The sequence below is a fragment of the Camarhynchus parvulus genome, chromosome 21 (assembly GCF_901933205.1).
Source record: "Camarhynchus parvulus chromosome 21, STF_HiC, whole genome shotgun sequence".
In the NCBI taxonomy this organism is placed as follows: domain Eukaryota; kingdom Metazoa; phylum Chordata; class Aves; order Passeriformes; family Thraupidae; genus Camarhynchus; species Camarhynchus parvulus.
This window is the reverse complement of record NC_044591.1, coordinates 2,952,431-2,966,951: the sequence shown is the minus strand read 5'-3', so window position 1 is coordinate 2,966,951 and position 14,521 is coordinate 2,952,431. Positions and strand designations below refer to the sequence as shown.

The 14,521-nt window shown below is 43.7% G+C and overlaps 1 protein-coding gene across 1 annotated transcript in view; it reads right to left on the bottom strand.

The window, feature by feature from the left end:
- The window catches only part of DISP3 (dispatched RND transporter family member 3), a 41,717-nt gene extending 27,428 nt beyond the window's left edge, over positions 1 to 14,289 (bottom strand). The window contains exon 1 of the mRNA XM_030963797.1: positions 14,160 to 14,289. The gene's annotated coding sequence lies outside the window, so the exon portion shown is untranslated. The remainder of the gene's footprint in view (positions 1 to 14,159) is intronic.
- Positions 14,290 to 14,521: the final 232 nt, after the last annotated feature.

Below are 14,521 nucleotides of genomic sequence, written 5' to 3'. Positions count from 1 at the left end.
GCTCACCATTATTAGTTAAGCAGGTTCACTTTCCCAGTTGCAAGCACAGCACAACAACAAGGCTTTAATCTATTTTCTTTCTGTGTGCTTTGCTTTTCCCTTTCCACTTGCTTTAAATCCTTTAGTAAGACGCAGAAAAACACTGCCAGACCCCAGGCATTTTGCAGATCAGAATGATATCAGAATGCTCCAGCAGCACAGAGCTCTTGGAATTACAGTGTAATAATATAAATATGTGTTTGCTGGGAAGAAAGTTCAACAAAATTATTTTAAATATATATATATATATATATATATGTAAAAGCTCTACAGTCTACAATTCTATTTGCCCACAAAAAGCAGGACAATAGGCAGGGCTGTATATAGGAAAGAGGATTACCTGATCTCAAGCTTTTATGAAATCAAGCACAGACACATGCACCCTCATCTCTTACTGAGGTGTTCCCTTCCACTGCTGACTGTTCCACCCCTCTTCCACCTCACAGGAACTTTTACACCCTTGCTAAGATAAGAGCAGCTGGAAACAGAAGGATCAATGATTTTAAGTAATTAGGTTCAACAATCTTTTCCAACCTAAATGATTCTGCCATCTCTCAACCAGCTTCCAGACTGGACAAAGGCTGCTTAGAGCACTCTCAGCCTATGTTGAGGATCTTCTGCATGCACCCACCTGCTATTCCAGGCTCTGACAAACACTGATTAGATCTACTCATAATTGCATGCCAAAAACAGCGTGGAAAGATTAGCTGCAAAGTCAAGCACTCACTAGTCAGGAAATGCCAAATTCAGGCCCAATACAGTGTCCTTAATTTGTCCCTCTTTTGTAAATGCTCTGCAGTGTAGTTTTGCTTCCAGGCTCAGTGTCCAAGGCAAGGACTCAGGCTTCCTCCAGAGCATGCAATGGATGATGCCCCCAAACCCAGCAGGTATTCACTGCCCTGTTGTCTCCTCATCATTCAGCGTGTGGTCTCATGCCTCATTTCCTGCATGCCGCTCATGCCTGCCTCACAGGCAGAATTATTAATTTCCTCGTGAGCTTTTTAACACTGCCTGTCATGACACAGTCTGAGGGCTGAAGAAACAGGGCTGAACTAAATCTTCTCCAGCATCTCAGAGAAGGAGGGGGTGGTGTAGTCTGCATCTGACAGATGCAGGAGCTCAGGAGATGAAGGAAGAAGTAGACATTTATTTTGGGTGCCTAGTTCGACACACAAGGTACCAAATCTTTCTGAGGGCAAAAATGGGGGCTGTGTGCAACAAACCTGTGTTCTGCAAGTATAATTTGAGCTGTGTCATCAAACATAACCATCACTGTGCAATGTAACCTTTATGCTGGTGAGGGATATCCAACCTCCACAAAGAGAGCCAAATTCACACCATACACATTGTGAAAAATGCGTATTTTATGACTGGCTTTTTGCAAATATTCAAATGAATATTATATGTGTTATGTTAGAAAGTTATGCTGTATTAATTTTCTTAAGTAGTGTATAAATATAGTTTTAGGTTATAAAATATGTTAAAATAGAAACTATGCTGTGTAAGATACTTCTTTGAAGAGAGGACTCGCAGTGAGATAGCAGCCACAGGACACCTGAATCTTTCAGAGAAAGAGAATTTATTGCTCCATTATCAGAAGAAACGAACTTCTTCCTGCCTTGCTCATCCCTGAAGACACCATTAGGATTCAGAGGAAGAAGCTGACACTGCCCAGACAGAATCCTGTGTTTGAATGGAATTTATGCATCATGGATGAGGTGTATGAATATGCAACAGGCTGTTGCTTTTAAGGGTTAATCCTCTGTTAGCGTGGGTCCTTTTCCCGGCTCATTTTGCCCAGAAAGAGGTATCCAGACTGCCCATAATTCTTTGTTTTAATTGTCTCATATTGTCCTAATCCAAATTGTTCAAAATTATTATTACTCTAATTATATTACTATTTTTGTAACCATTTTATTACTATTAAGCATTTAAATTTTAAAAACAAGTGATTGGCGTTTTTCACACACATTACCAAAAAGAACCTAGTAAATTGCCCCAAAACACATGCTTTAAAGTACTGGAAGTGTCACTTTTCAAAAACAAAGGTCCCCAAGATTTGCTGACATCAAACCACTCATGTTTAGTGCCCTGACTCCCTGGCACTGCTGCAGAGGTATGCCTGCATGAGCACTTTGCTAACATGCTTGTCGCTGCCAAAGAAAATTAATTTCCTGATAAAATAATTTGCTCCTGGTTATTGTAACTAATGATTGTAGGTGTCAGAAGCAGCGTCTTGGTTATAATCTCACAAAACATGCCTCGGAGCCCTGTGCCGCGTTTACTGCTTAAGTTACTTGCTTGTGCTGGTGATAAGCTCTGCTGTCACTCAGGTATGTGGCACTTCCAGGTTTCTGCAAACAGGTACAAGCAAGCTGAGGCTCTGATATGCTTCAGAAATGACTTGCCTAACCACTACAAAAATGACTTAGATTTTGTCTGAACCCCAGCATGTTGCTGCTGCTAAGTGAAGGGATCACTTCTGGCTCAGCCAGGTGCCTTTGGGTGCCGTGACAGATTTCAAAGGCACCCTGGATCCCACCTGCTGGGGCCCAAAGGAACGAGCTTGCCAAAGGTACGTGGATTCCCACACTCTAAGCACCTGTGGTGAGAGCAAAGCCTTTACAGATCATTATATATTGATGGCTGCCACAAACCAGAGCCTTGCATTACTATCCCATTTCCTGTTTCTTTTAACACTTGGGGGTGTAATGCTGATGTCCTAAAGCAGTTATCTTTCTGTTATCTGTACTGTAAAATGGAGTTTATAAAAGGTACAGTTTGAAGTTAATATCTGAATTTTCTTAATACATGTTTTTACTGAGCTGTCAACCCTGATCACGTACCATGGATTCTTGAGGTTGCTTTCTTAGGTAAAATATTTAATGCTTAAAATTCTGGCAAAATAAAGTTCTCTGATTCGAAGTATCACTCTAGGAAGGAATGTCAGATCAGAGAAGGGAATCAGCAATTCCCAAGCCAATGCAATAAACTGCCAACACCAAAACTTGTGTGCTGCTGTTTTACAGATGCACTCCAACTTCACACACCACTGTCACCCTGAAAAGGAAAGCCAGATCCTGGTGGCATGGACTACCAGTCATTTATTATTCTACCCAGTGCTCAGCCTGCCCAGTTTACATGAACCACCGGCACTGACACCACTCTGAGCTCAGCTGCAGGATTCCCATGCAGGCTCTGAGCCCCCTCCCCAAAGCCACCCCTTGCAGAGGGAGGAAGGACACGGAGACAAGGGACAAGGCTTGGCTGTGCAGCCGCATCCATGTGCAGGTCCCAGCAATACCCTGCTGGTGTGTGCTGTCTTGGTTTGAAAGACAGGCGTCTGCTAAGGAAGGCAGGAGCCTCCCTTGGAATGGAAAATATAAAAGCCCTCCCTCCAAATTTATTAAAATTTTGAAATTAAGGGGCTCTCAGGCAAAGATATGAGGATAGGAATTGTGAAAAATGTGTATTATATAATTGGGGTGTGTATTATATGATTGTGCTCTGTGCACAAACACACTGATACCAGAGATAGATATTAAAATGAATATTATATGTGTTATGTTAGAAAGTTATGCTGTATTAATTTTCTTAAGTAGTGTTTTAAATATAGTTTTAGGTTATAGCATAATCTTAAAATAGAAACTATGCTGTGTAAGATACTTTTTTTTAAGAGAGGACTCGCAGTGAGATAGCAGCCACAGGACACCTGAATCTTTCAGAGAAAGAGAATTTATTGCTCCCTTATCAGGAGAAACAGAACTTCTTCCTGCCTTGCTCATCCCTGAAGACACCATTAGGATTCAGAGGAAGAAGCTGACACTGCCCAGACAGAATCCTGTGTTTGAATGGAATTTATGCATCATGGATGAGGTGCATGAATATGCAACAGGCTGTTGCTTTTAAGGGTTAATCCTCTGTTAGGGTGGGTCCTTTTTCGGGCTTATTTTGCCCAGAAAGAGGTATCCAGACTGTCCCTAACTCTTTGTTTTCATTGTCTCATATTGTCCTAATCCAAATTGTTCAAAATTATTATTACTGTAATTATATTGCTATTTCTATAACCATTTTATTACTATTAAACATTTAAATTTTTAACAACAAGTGATTGGCATTTTTCACACACATTACCAAAAAGAACCTAGTAAATTGCCCCAAAACACATGCTTTAAAGTATTGGAAGTGTCACTTTTCAAAAACAAAGGTCACCAAGATTTGCTGACATCAAACCACGCATGTTTAGTGCCCTGACTCCCTGGCATTGCTGCAGAGGAATTCCAACCTGTCCTGCCAGACCTTCCTGCCAACCACAGCACAGGCAGCTGTTTCAGCTCCAGTTCTTGCCACTCCAACTTAAAAAAGTACAACGAGGTTAAAAGAAAATGTTACAAATGCTCCACCTGAAGAGTTTACTTAAGCCAGCTCTGCTCATTGTGCTCTGACCTTCCAGAAAGAGGAGGAACAGGCACAAAGTCCCACTTGCAGGTGTCACATCATGCAGCTCACAGTGTCTCACTCCAGGTGCTACCCATTTTGATCTAATGTATCTAAAGGTCTTATTTTTTTACTGCTACAATTTACTGCCATCAGAAGATAACAGATTTGGAAGAGGAAGGCTGTAAGGCTGCAATCTGTAGTGAGGACACAGCTCATTTTTATTTTTATTTTATTTTAGCCACATTCACTTTTTCAGCAGGGCTTTCCACACACCAGCATGAGAGGAATGCGGGATCTGTAGCACATTCCCAAATGAGGGAGCAGCAGGAGTACTGAAATACTTGTGCACCATTCCAGCTCCACGCACAGAGCCGATGTCATCTGAGGCACAGACAGAGTCTCCCATTTCTCAGAATGTGAGGGTGGATTCTGGGGGGAATTTATCCTGACAGTCACTACAGCTGAGTGAGAATAACTGCAGCAAACCATGTGTTGCAGCGGCCCATGGAAAACTAACTCCTGGATCAGGAGGGACTCACAGAGCAGCTTGCAGCTACCTGAAAAGTGGGATCTGAGCAGGTATATTTCTCACCTCCCTCACTTCCTCTCTCTCCCAAACAGATGCAGCTACCTGCTCTCCTGCCATGCAAACCCAGAGCTTGTGGAATTACTATTTCACTGCTCTTTCACCTTCCAAGAATCAGTGAGAAATCTGGAAGCAGATGTGCAATATCCAGAGGCTGAAGAGTCTCCAGTGCCACACAGCTCACTGGTCCAGAGCAGGACCTGGGCAAGCACAAGGCTTTTCAGAGCAGAAGGAAAACTTCTTGAGGGGAAGATGTGAAGACAAGACAAGCTGCCTCAGTGCTTGAGCAGCAGGTCAGCACATCCCCTGCCAGTACAATGAGTTAAAGCTTGCTGCCAGCTGCACCAGCCATGCAGAAACTCACATTAAATATTACAACAGCTCAGTAAGCACAGCCCTGCAGACCATTAGCAGAGGAGGGGGCAGGGATTCAGAATAAGCAAACAGGCTTTAATGACACATTCATCTCAGATGTGAAAAATGCCAATCAATCACTTGTTTTTAGAATTTTAAAAGTTTAATAGTAATAAAATGGTTATAAAAATAGTAATACAGTTAGAGTAATAATAATTTGGACAATTAGGATTAGGACAATATGAGACAATAAAAACAAAGAGTTATGGACAGTCTGGGTACCTTTTTCTGGGCAAAATAAGCCCGAAAAAGGACCCACGTTAACAGAGGATTAACCCTTAAAAGCAACAGCCTGTTGCATATTCATACACCTCATCCATGATGCATAAATTCCATTCAAACACAGGATTCTGTCTGGGCAGTGTCAGCTTCTTCCTCTGAATCCTAAGGGCATCTTCATGACTGAGTGAGGCAGGAAGAAGTTTGTTTCTTCTGATAAGAAAGCAATAAATTCTCTTTCTCTGAAAGATTCAGGTGTCCTGTGGTTGCTATCTCAGTGCAAGTCCTCTCTTAAAAAAAGCATCTTACATAGCATAGTTTCTATTTTAACCTTATGTTATAACCTAAAACTATATTCAACACACTACTTAAGAAAATTAATACAGCATAACTTTCTAACATAACACATATAGTATTCATTATAATATTTGCGAAAAGCCAGTCATAAAATCTGCATTTTTCACATCAGAGAAAGTCCAGGATGCTTCCTAATACAAACAAGGGACACCAGGAGCTGGTTCCTGTTAGTCACCGTGCAAGGGAGGGAAATGTTGCTTGCAACAGCTCCCAGAAGCTGCCAGTGGAGCCACGTCTCTAGGATACAGATTTAGCCCACGAGAACTGAGCTGAGACAGCAGGAATGTCCCTCCTCGCTGCTCTCTTCTCCTCCCTCCCAGCACAGACCTGGGAGTCTGTGATCTGAAGCAATTCAGAAAGAGTCAAACATCACCACTGTCCTTATTCCCCTTGTACCACCAAAGATGCAGAGATCCACAGCCACAGGAGCTGCTTGTGAATGGCAGCAGCCAACCCAAAGGGGCAAGAACTGCCCCCTGGAAGGATCAAAGCCTTTCAGCCAGTTGCTTCCAGCTTCTTACCGCATCCTACACTCTCAGACAGATGTTCACAGGCTGAGATGCTACTTGTGCTATCTCTAAGGACTAAGTCCTGCAGTTAAAACAAAAATGAAAGAAATATTTGTGGCTCTACTGTTAGTTTTTCCAGCTTTCCTGAGGCAAAGCACATCATCTGCTCTGAATTGCTCTCATATTTTGGAGTTTGAGACTTCTATCCTTTCACAACCTGCCTTGTTCTAAAGACTCCTGGGATTCCCCTTCACAAGGTAACACAGACTATTTTTGAAAAGACATTTGTAAATTGATTTTCAAAAGGACACACTCTGCAGCCCTGTCTGGATGTGGAACTGTGTCTGGCCCTCTGAAAACCGGGCTGTTGGCTGAGTACAAGAGGAAAGTAACTGAAGGCACTTCCCGAATCAGCCAAAGAAATGGAAATGCAAACACTACCAGGATCCACAACATAACCAAATAAATGAGCATGTAGGCAGGTTGGTGTACATGCAGGAACTAATTTAGCCGCACAGAAGCCAAGATTTGGGTCCAGAAGGAATTATCTCCCTCACAACACATCAGACTTACAAGAGACTGCAAGAGGTCTGTAAAGGAAATGTCATAAAAAACTTATTTGTCTGCTACTTACAGTAGAGCTCTCTGTTATTGGAATCTAAACAAGGCCAGATGCTTTCCTGTGCCACTTACACACAAACCCATGCTATGAGCTCTGCAGTTACTGTGAGGAAACGTGCATCAAGGAATTGGTTCCAGACTGCAGATTTACAGGAATGAAGCTCTGCTGCTTTGGCGTCAGCACTGCCACAGGGGACGAAACATTTACCTGCTGATATATCTTGTTTCCAGTTGTCATAGACTGGTGTTTTACAGCTCCCCATGATGCTGCAGCTTTCCTGCCAGGCTCTGTGCACAAGCACACTGATAGCAGAGACAAGCATGCAATGGACCAAAGACCAGCCCAGACCACAGCTCAGCCGCCCATCTGCCACTGTCATATTTTCTCGAAAAATCCCTTTGCCAGGATTTCTTCTCCTGGGAAGCTGAGAAGCCTCAGAGAAAAAGGAAAACAATAATTATCTGATTGCTTCTCCTGTGTTTTGCTGCTTTGGAATGTGGTTTGGAGATTGTTTATCCAACATGTGAATTGTTTTTACTTAATGACCAATCACAGTCCAGCTGTGTTGGGACTCTGGAGAGTCACAAGTTTTTCATTATTATCTTTTTAGCCTTCTTAGAGTATCCTTTCTCTATTCTTTAGTATAGTTTTAGCATAGCATAATAATAATATAATATAATATAATATAATATAATATAATATAATATAATATAATATAATATAATATAATATAATATAATATAATATAATATAATATAATATAATATAATATAATATAACATAATATAACATAATAATAAATTAGCCTTCTAAGAAGATGGAGTCAGATTCATCATTTCCTTCCTGCCACAGGGGACCCCAAAAATAACCACACCCATCTCTGAGCCCTGTGTGAAGGGGCAGAGCTGTGAAGGAAGGGTTAGGATGCGGAGAAAAAAATAAGGGAAGGCCTTGGAAATTAATTCAGTTTCGATGTGGAAAGAAATGGCATTGCAGCATATACATCAGACTGTGAGACACTCTACTGAGAAACACATCCAGAGACTGGACACTCCAGATGTCCAGTCTGGATGGCAAGTCCAAGGCACTGACAGGTGCTCTGTGGCTTCTGAAGAAGCCCAGCCTGCCATGCCCAGAGGTTGGAAATTGCAGGTGCAGAGAGAGCATCCTCTGGTTCCCACCAGCAGAACTGTTCTGCCATTCCCACATCAGGTCTTCCAGGGGCAGCTGCAGCCCCTGGGGGTTCAGTTCACCCCAGGAAGGTGGATCACAGTCAGCAACTGGCAGCTCAGGACTCCTGAGCTGTGAAAGGCAGAGTGTCCAGTTGTGGGGGGATCCCTATCACACTCAACTGCCTTGTTCTTGCAGGAGGAGGGCACTATTTCTGGCTCTAAGCAACCAAAATTAAACCTTTGAAGCTTGTTTTTCCAACCTTTTTGTGTCTGTATTTTCTTCTGTTAATGATGCAGTACTCCAGTTATTAATCTTTTCTGGTTTTCAGTGCTATAAAAGCATGACTCAATAGCCATGCTCAGACCTCAGAAAGCTTCCCTTAGATGCTGCAGAGGACGGTCAATGACAGTATAACAGACAAGAGAGTCATAAATAACATTCAGCTGGGTGCTAGCGCAGACAGTTGTTGTAGCCCACGCCTGAAGCACACTGCTACCAATGGGAAAATTCACAAACTCACACGTAGTTAAGCTTTGCTGAAACATATCCTGGATGGGGGTCAATGGAAAGTCTTTTGCTGACTTCACTTGGAGCTGGATTAAGCACTTATGCTGTCTCCTCCATACTCCTGAATTATTCATTACGGGCCAGACACTGCAATCCATACTCACACTGCACTTAATCTGTCCTTTAAATTGATTTGCATTAGTCTGAGTCACAGGCACCACAGCCCTCCTCTTTAACAGTCTCACTGAAGGCAGCAGAGCTATTCATGAAATGAGATGCTGCTCTGAAGGAGGAGAGAGGAAGGATCCAGCCCTTAGCAAAGGCAAGGACAGAACTGAGAGGAAATTCACCCTGGTAAAGGTACAACAAGATGAATGAACTCCACTAAATCTGTGTTAAATCAATCATTTAAAGAGATAGCCTGTTCTGCAGTATCACGGATGTGAAAAAGACTTTTGTGATTCGTGTCAACTGGCAATGGAATCAGCAAATGCTTGTATCTGCTGTGGCAAAAGTGGATCCCATTTCCCTGGGATAACTACAAAGAACAGTTTTGAAAGTTTCTGACCGAATAGCCAAATAAAGGATTAAAATAGAAGAAATATATTAGAATAAAGAGATGAGGTAAGAAGACAACTGATGCTTAGAATAAAATAGAGGAAGCTGTGGGAAAGCTAAAGGGATATTGCAACAAATGCTTATGTATAATAAAAAGCTTGAGGCACTTGACAAAAATCACGTAGCAGACACCAGTGTAAGGCCTCCCTCCAGACGACCACAAGAAGGACAGGAAGCCAACGACCACCTGGAAAGATTATGAAATTGCTGATCCTAGCTTATTGATACTTGCTGATTTGGACTAACACAAGCACAATGGAAAATGCTTTGTAGGCTTAAAACCAGTATATATACTCTGGTGAACTTGTAGAGGTGTGTACTATGAGTGGAGCGGTGACTCCCCGGCCTCCCAACAGTGCTTGCTTGCTTTCTTTAAAATAAAAGATATAGAAATAAAATTCGGTTTGGCTATCAAAATTTTATATCAACAGGGGGAGATTAAGTGAGTTCTGGAAACTAATATTTCATTGCTCAACTTCATCACGAGGTCTGAAAACACATTCACAGAGCCGAAGACAGTTTTCACACATGCCTCGAGGGGACTGCGTACCTCTCTAAAGAGAGAGAAACAGCCAGGTGTGTAGAAAGAAAGAAGGCAAAGGACATTGTTAAAAATAGGTTAGAAACTGTTGTAAAATAGTTGATAGATCGTTAAGCATGTACTGTTAGTTTGGTTATTATATTGTAAAAGGGGTTAAAAGGGTAGTTATAAGAAACAGGGTACTCCATGTACCATAGAGGACACAGTCTCAAGCTACATCAGGGAAGGTATAGGTTGGATATTAGGAAGAAATTTTTCACCGAAAGAATAATAAAGTACTGGAATGCTCTTCCCAGGGAGGTGGCAGAATCACCATCTCTGGATGTGTTTAAAAAACACTGGACATGGCACTTGGTGCTATAGTTGAAGTGTTAGGGCACAGGTTGGACTCGATGATCTTGGAGGTCTCTTCCAACCTCATTACTCTGTGATTCTGTGATAACACCCCTCAGTAAGGTGCACCACGAGCCAGCCTGGACAGAACTGCAATGGCCAATCAAGGCCTAAAACCTTCATGCAAATGAAAGATCCAAACAGAAACCAATCCAAAGGGACAAAAAACAGGATAAAAAGGGGCTCCTGACCCAGGGAAGCTGTGCTGTTCCCCTGGGACATCGGGCCCATCGCTGCTGAAGGAGCCCCAGTGCCAGCACTGCAGCTCCTGCCCGGCCAGGGCCCCCTTGCTTTAGGCCTTTCTTTATTAGAATAAATCCTGAAATCACTTTAGTACCGGGAACCTGCTCTCGTTTTTATCAGACATATTCTGCTCTTCCTGACTGGCACAAAAGCAATAAAAAGTGCACAGGACTGCCAAAGAGGTGAGGAGCACTCCCTCAGTGGAAACTCCTTCCTCCCAGTAACCAAGCCCTCCGGCCACACTCCTTGCTCTGATCCTGAAATCCCCTCCAGCTGCTCAAATCGCAGATAAACTCTCACCATGGGAGAGTTTCACCACTGTAAGTCTCACCACTAAACCCAAATTTATAGTCTGATACCTCTAAACAAACAATGGATTAAAAAAATAAGCCAATCAGGTAAGTAAAAGGAGAAATATTTTGCAGTACACTGAGAAATATAATGGGATTTGATTTTTTTAGAATGAATGAATTTGTTTAGTTCTCATTTATGTTAGTGCTTGATAAGATTAGAGGATTAAACCAATTGTATGCTAAATACTTAGTGCTGAAGAGAGTTTCTGCCAGGATTTACTGCATGCACAGAAACCACAGCAGCATTACCCAGAGACCCTGCCACTCACAGGGGGACCTGTTCAAACTTCAGAAATAAAAATCACAGCTTATCCAGATTTTCCACATGCACCTGGGTATGAACTTCTATCTCACTCCAGTTTCTCTCAAGCTTATTTATTAAGTACTCATACCCAACAGGCAAGTCTTTGTATAAGCTGCACTTATCTTGGAGCACGGGCATCACAAGAGGATTACAGATGTGCTGTGGCTTTTTTGGATGCAAAATGTTAACATCTTGTGCATACCCTCTCCCTGTGCCAAACTGAAATGCACCCATCCTATCACTCTCATGTGATTTGATTACACGCACACACATCACAGCCACCCCATAAACTCCTGCAAAATACAGCTCGTCAACAACACTTCATTTGCAGTTCAGAAATTAGAGATACAAGAGGAGTCAGAGTTTTCCTGTAACTTAACTGCTTCTTCTGTTGGTGTGACAAAGGCATTTGTGATGTTTAATTCATTAATGCCGAAAAAACCCACAAGATCTTGAGAGGCACAGCCAAGGACACACTAGATATTGAAAGAATTTTTAGCATCTAGAAGACACAATTCCCCCAAACATCTAAAAACTAACAGCAATTTTAACAGTGTGAAATCCCTCATTTATGTGCCCCCAAATTACAAAGAGCCAGTCAGATATTGCCGATATTTGACTCCCTGTAAGTGCCCTATTCTACAACAAGGGTGTTTGTCAATATAGCTAAAAACACCACACTAGAGCCAGTGAGGGAAATCTGGACAGAGTGTAAGTGATTTCAGCTTGTGTTTAGGGTTGTGGTTTGGTGTTTTTCTCTACCCCTGAGGATGAATTTGCCCTGTACATTGCAGAAACTGAATCACAGTCATCACCACTGTGGGCAGTTGGAGGTCGGATGATGCTGATGCTTCTTCCCAAATGCCAGTCCAGTTCTCACATATTACACTGTTCCACACTGCTCTGGGCCATTGGTCCCTCAGCTTTCCCCTTGTGCCTCTAGGTGAAAGGGACACAAATCCTGATGGGTAGTTTCCCCTTAAATCATTTTCCTATTAGACAAGCATTCTCTCTCTGTAGAGGAACATCTTCCCCATGGGAACACTGCAGGTATGCACAGGGGCAGCAGGAAGAAAGGAAGAATAGATGTTTTATCATATTAAGCATTTCCATTCCAGCTTTGTTGTCTTTTTCACCAGCTCAGTTCTGTTTTATTCCAGGCTTAGGGAATCAAGCTATAAGGCTCCAAGGGGTAAAGAGACTGGTTTGATGAGTCTAACCTCTAAAGATGCATCCAGGGTGATAAAAGAAGTGAAATAGATTCCTTCAATACAGTTGTTGTGTTGCTAGGTTTCCATCTAGATAGACAATCTAAAAGAGCAATTAAAGGAAGCTGGTGCTGTGGATTCTATCTTTATCAACACTTCACAAGGTTACTGGTGAGAAAGAAACAAAAGTATTGTCCCCAAGCAAAGTTGTTCTGATGAGGACAGCTAGTTTCAAAAGCTTACACAAATTTTCATGGGGAAATTGTTCTTAAAAGCCTGAGTTTCTAAGGTAGCAAATTTTATGTGTATCAGGATGTGGCTTTGTGAGCAAAAGGTCTGTGTGTTTATTTGTCATTTGAATTGCTCTTCCAAATCACAAGTCCTCACCCCACTCAGCTAGTCTGTCTTGCCGAAGCAGACAAGGACATCAGCCCGGTTTTAAAGGAACTTATTTGTTTGTGTATTACATTAAACACCAGCAGACTCTGCACAGCTGTCAAAATACTATTCTAATCATTGCATAAATGAAGGTTGTTAACCAGCATGCTGCTATGCCTGTGCACAAAACCAAGGTGCAAGTGACACGGGATGCATCAACAAAGCAGCTGCAAGGTCCCACAAGGGATCGGCCACTTGCAGCTTTGCCTGGTCTGGAATTTTTCAGTTTCACTCAGCTCCCAGTCTCTCAAGTGCTCTTAAATTCTTGGGCAGTACAACCATCCCTGCTCGTTTGGCTTGGTCATCACATCACCAAGGAAGAAACAGAAGAGATTCTTTCCTCCAGGACAGCGGCTGTTTTACTGGCGCATCTTTGGAGACCACTTGAATGGCAAGAGCCATAAGGACCAAGCTAAGTTGGGACTGTTGCTAAGCAATGAAATGTCCTTATTAAGTGGTGCAGTGTTTTTAGACAGGAAAAGTCCATTTCTACACAAGCTGGTATAAAACAGGAAGGTTCCCTTACATGTACTAGATACATGATGCTCTTTTTATCTTTTGGGCACACAGCAGATGAGGATCCTGCCTGGCTGGACCTGCTAACACCCCTGAGTACGGCCAATACCCCACTGACCCTGCTCCTCCTCAGGGAGGCTGGCCAGGGACACAAAGCTCCTCAGTTCTGGCACCCAACTTTTCCCCCAGGAGAGAGAGCAGCCCTGCTGCAGGCGCAGCTCAATCAGCTCGTTACAGAGGCAGCCTCCCGGGAAACGATCTCCCCGTGCATATTCATGAACTATCCACAGCTTCCAGCGAGAGTTGGCTAAACACACAACTGAGGGGATTTAGCGGCTGAATTCCCAGGGGGAAGAAAAAAAGGGAAAGGGGAAGAAAAAAGGGAAAGGGGAAGGGGAGAGAGGGGGAGCAAAAAAAAAAAACCCAAACAAAAAAAACCCCAACCGCCTACTCCCCCCAAAAAAAAAGAAAAGAAAAGAAAAAAAGGCACGATTGCAAGCGGTTGTCTCTAAGCATTGCGGGACCCGGAGCCCGACCGACACCCCAGTGCACCCCCCCGGCAGAACCGAACGCTGAGGGCCGCCGGCGGACAGAGCATCACGACAGACGGGCTGTGCTCACCGACTCCCAAAACCTCGCAGAGCCCCGGGGCCGCGGAACCGCGGAACGCATCGCTCACCTCGGCCCCGCCGGGCGGCAGCGGCAGCACAGCGGGCTCGTAGCGATGCCGGGCTCCGCTCCGCCGATGATCGCTGCAGCGGCGGTGCCGGTCCCGCAGCCCCGACGCGGCCCCGCCGCCGTTCCCTGGGGCGCCGCGGCCGCCGTGGGCGGAAGGGCGGGCGGGCGGAAGGGCGGCCGGCAGCGCCCGCCGTGTGCCGAGCCGAGCTGAGCTGAGCCGTGCGGTGCGGTGCGGTGTGGAGCTGCGGGGCTGCCGCCGCCCCGCCGGGCTGCGGGCGGCGCTGTGGCCGCACTACAGACCGCGGATATAAACCATATAAACCATATCACCCATATAACCCATATAACCCATATCAACCATAT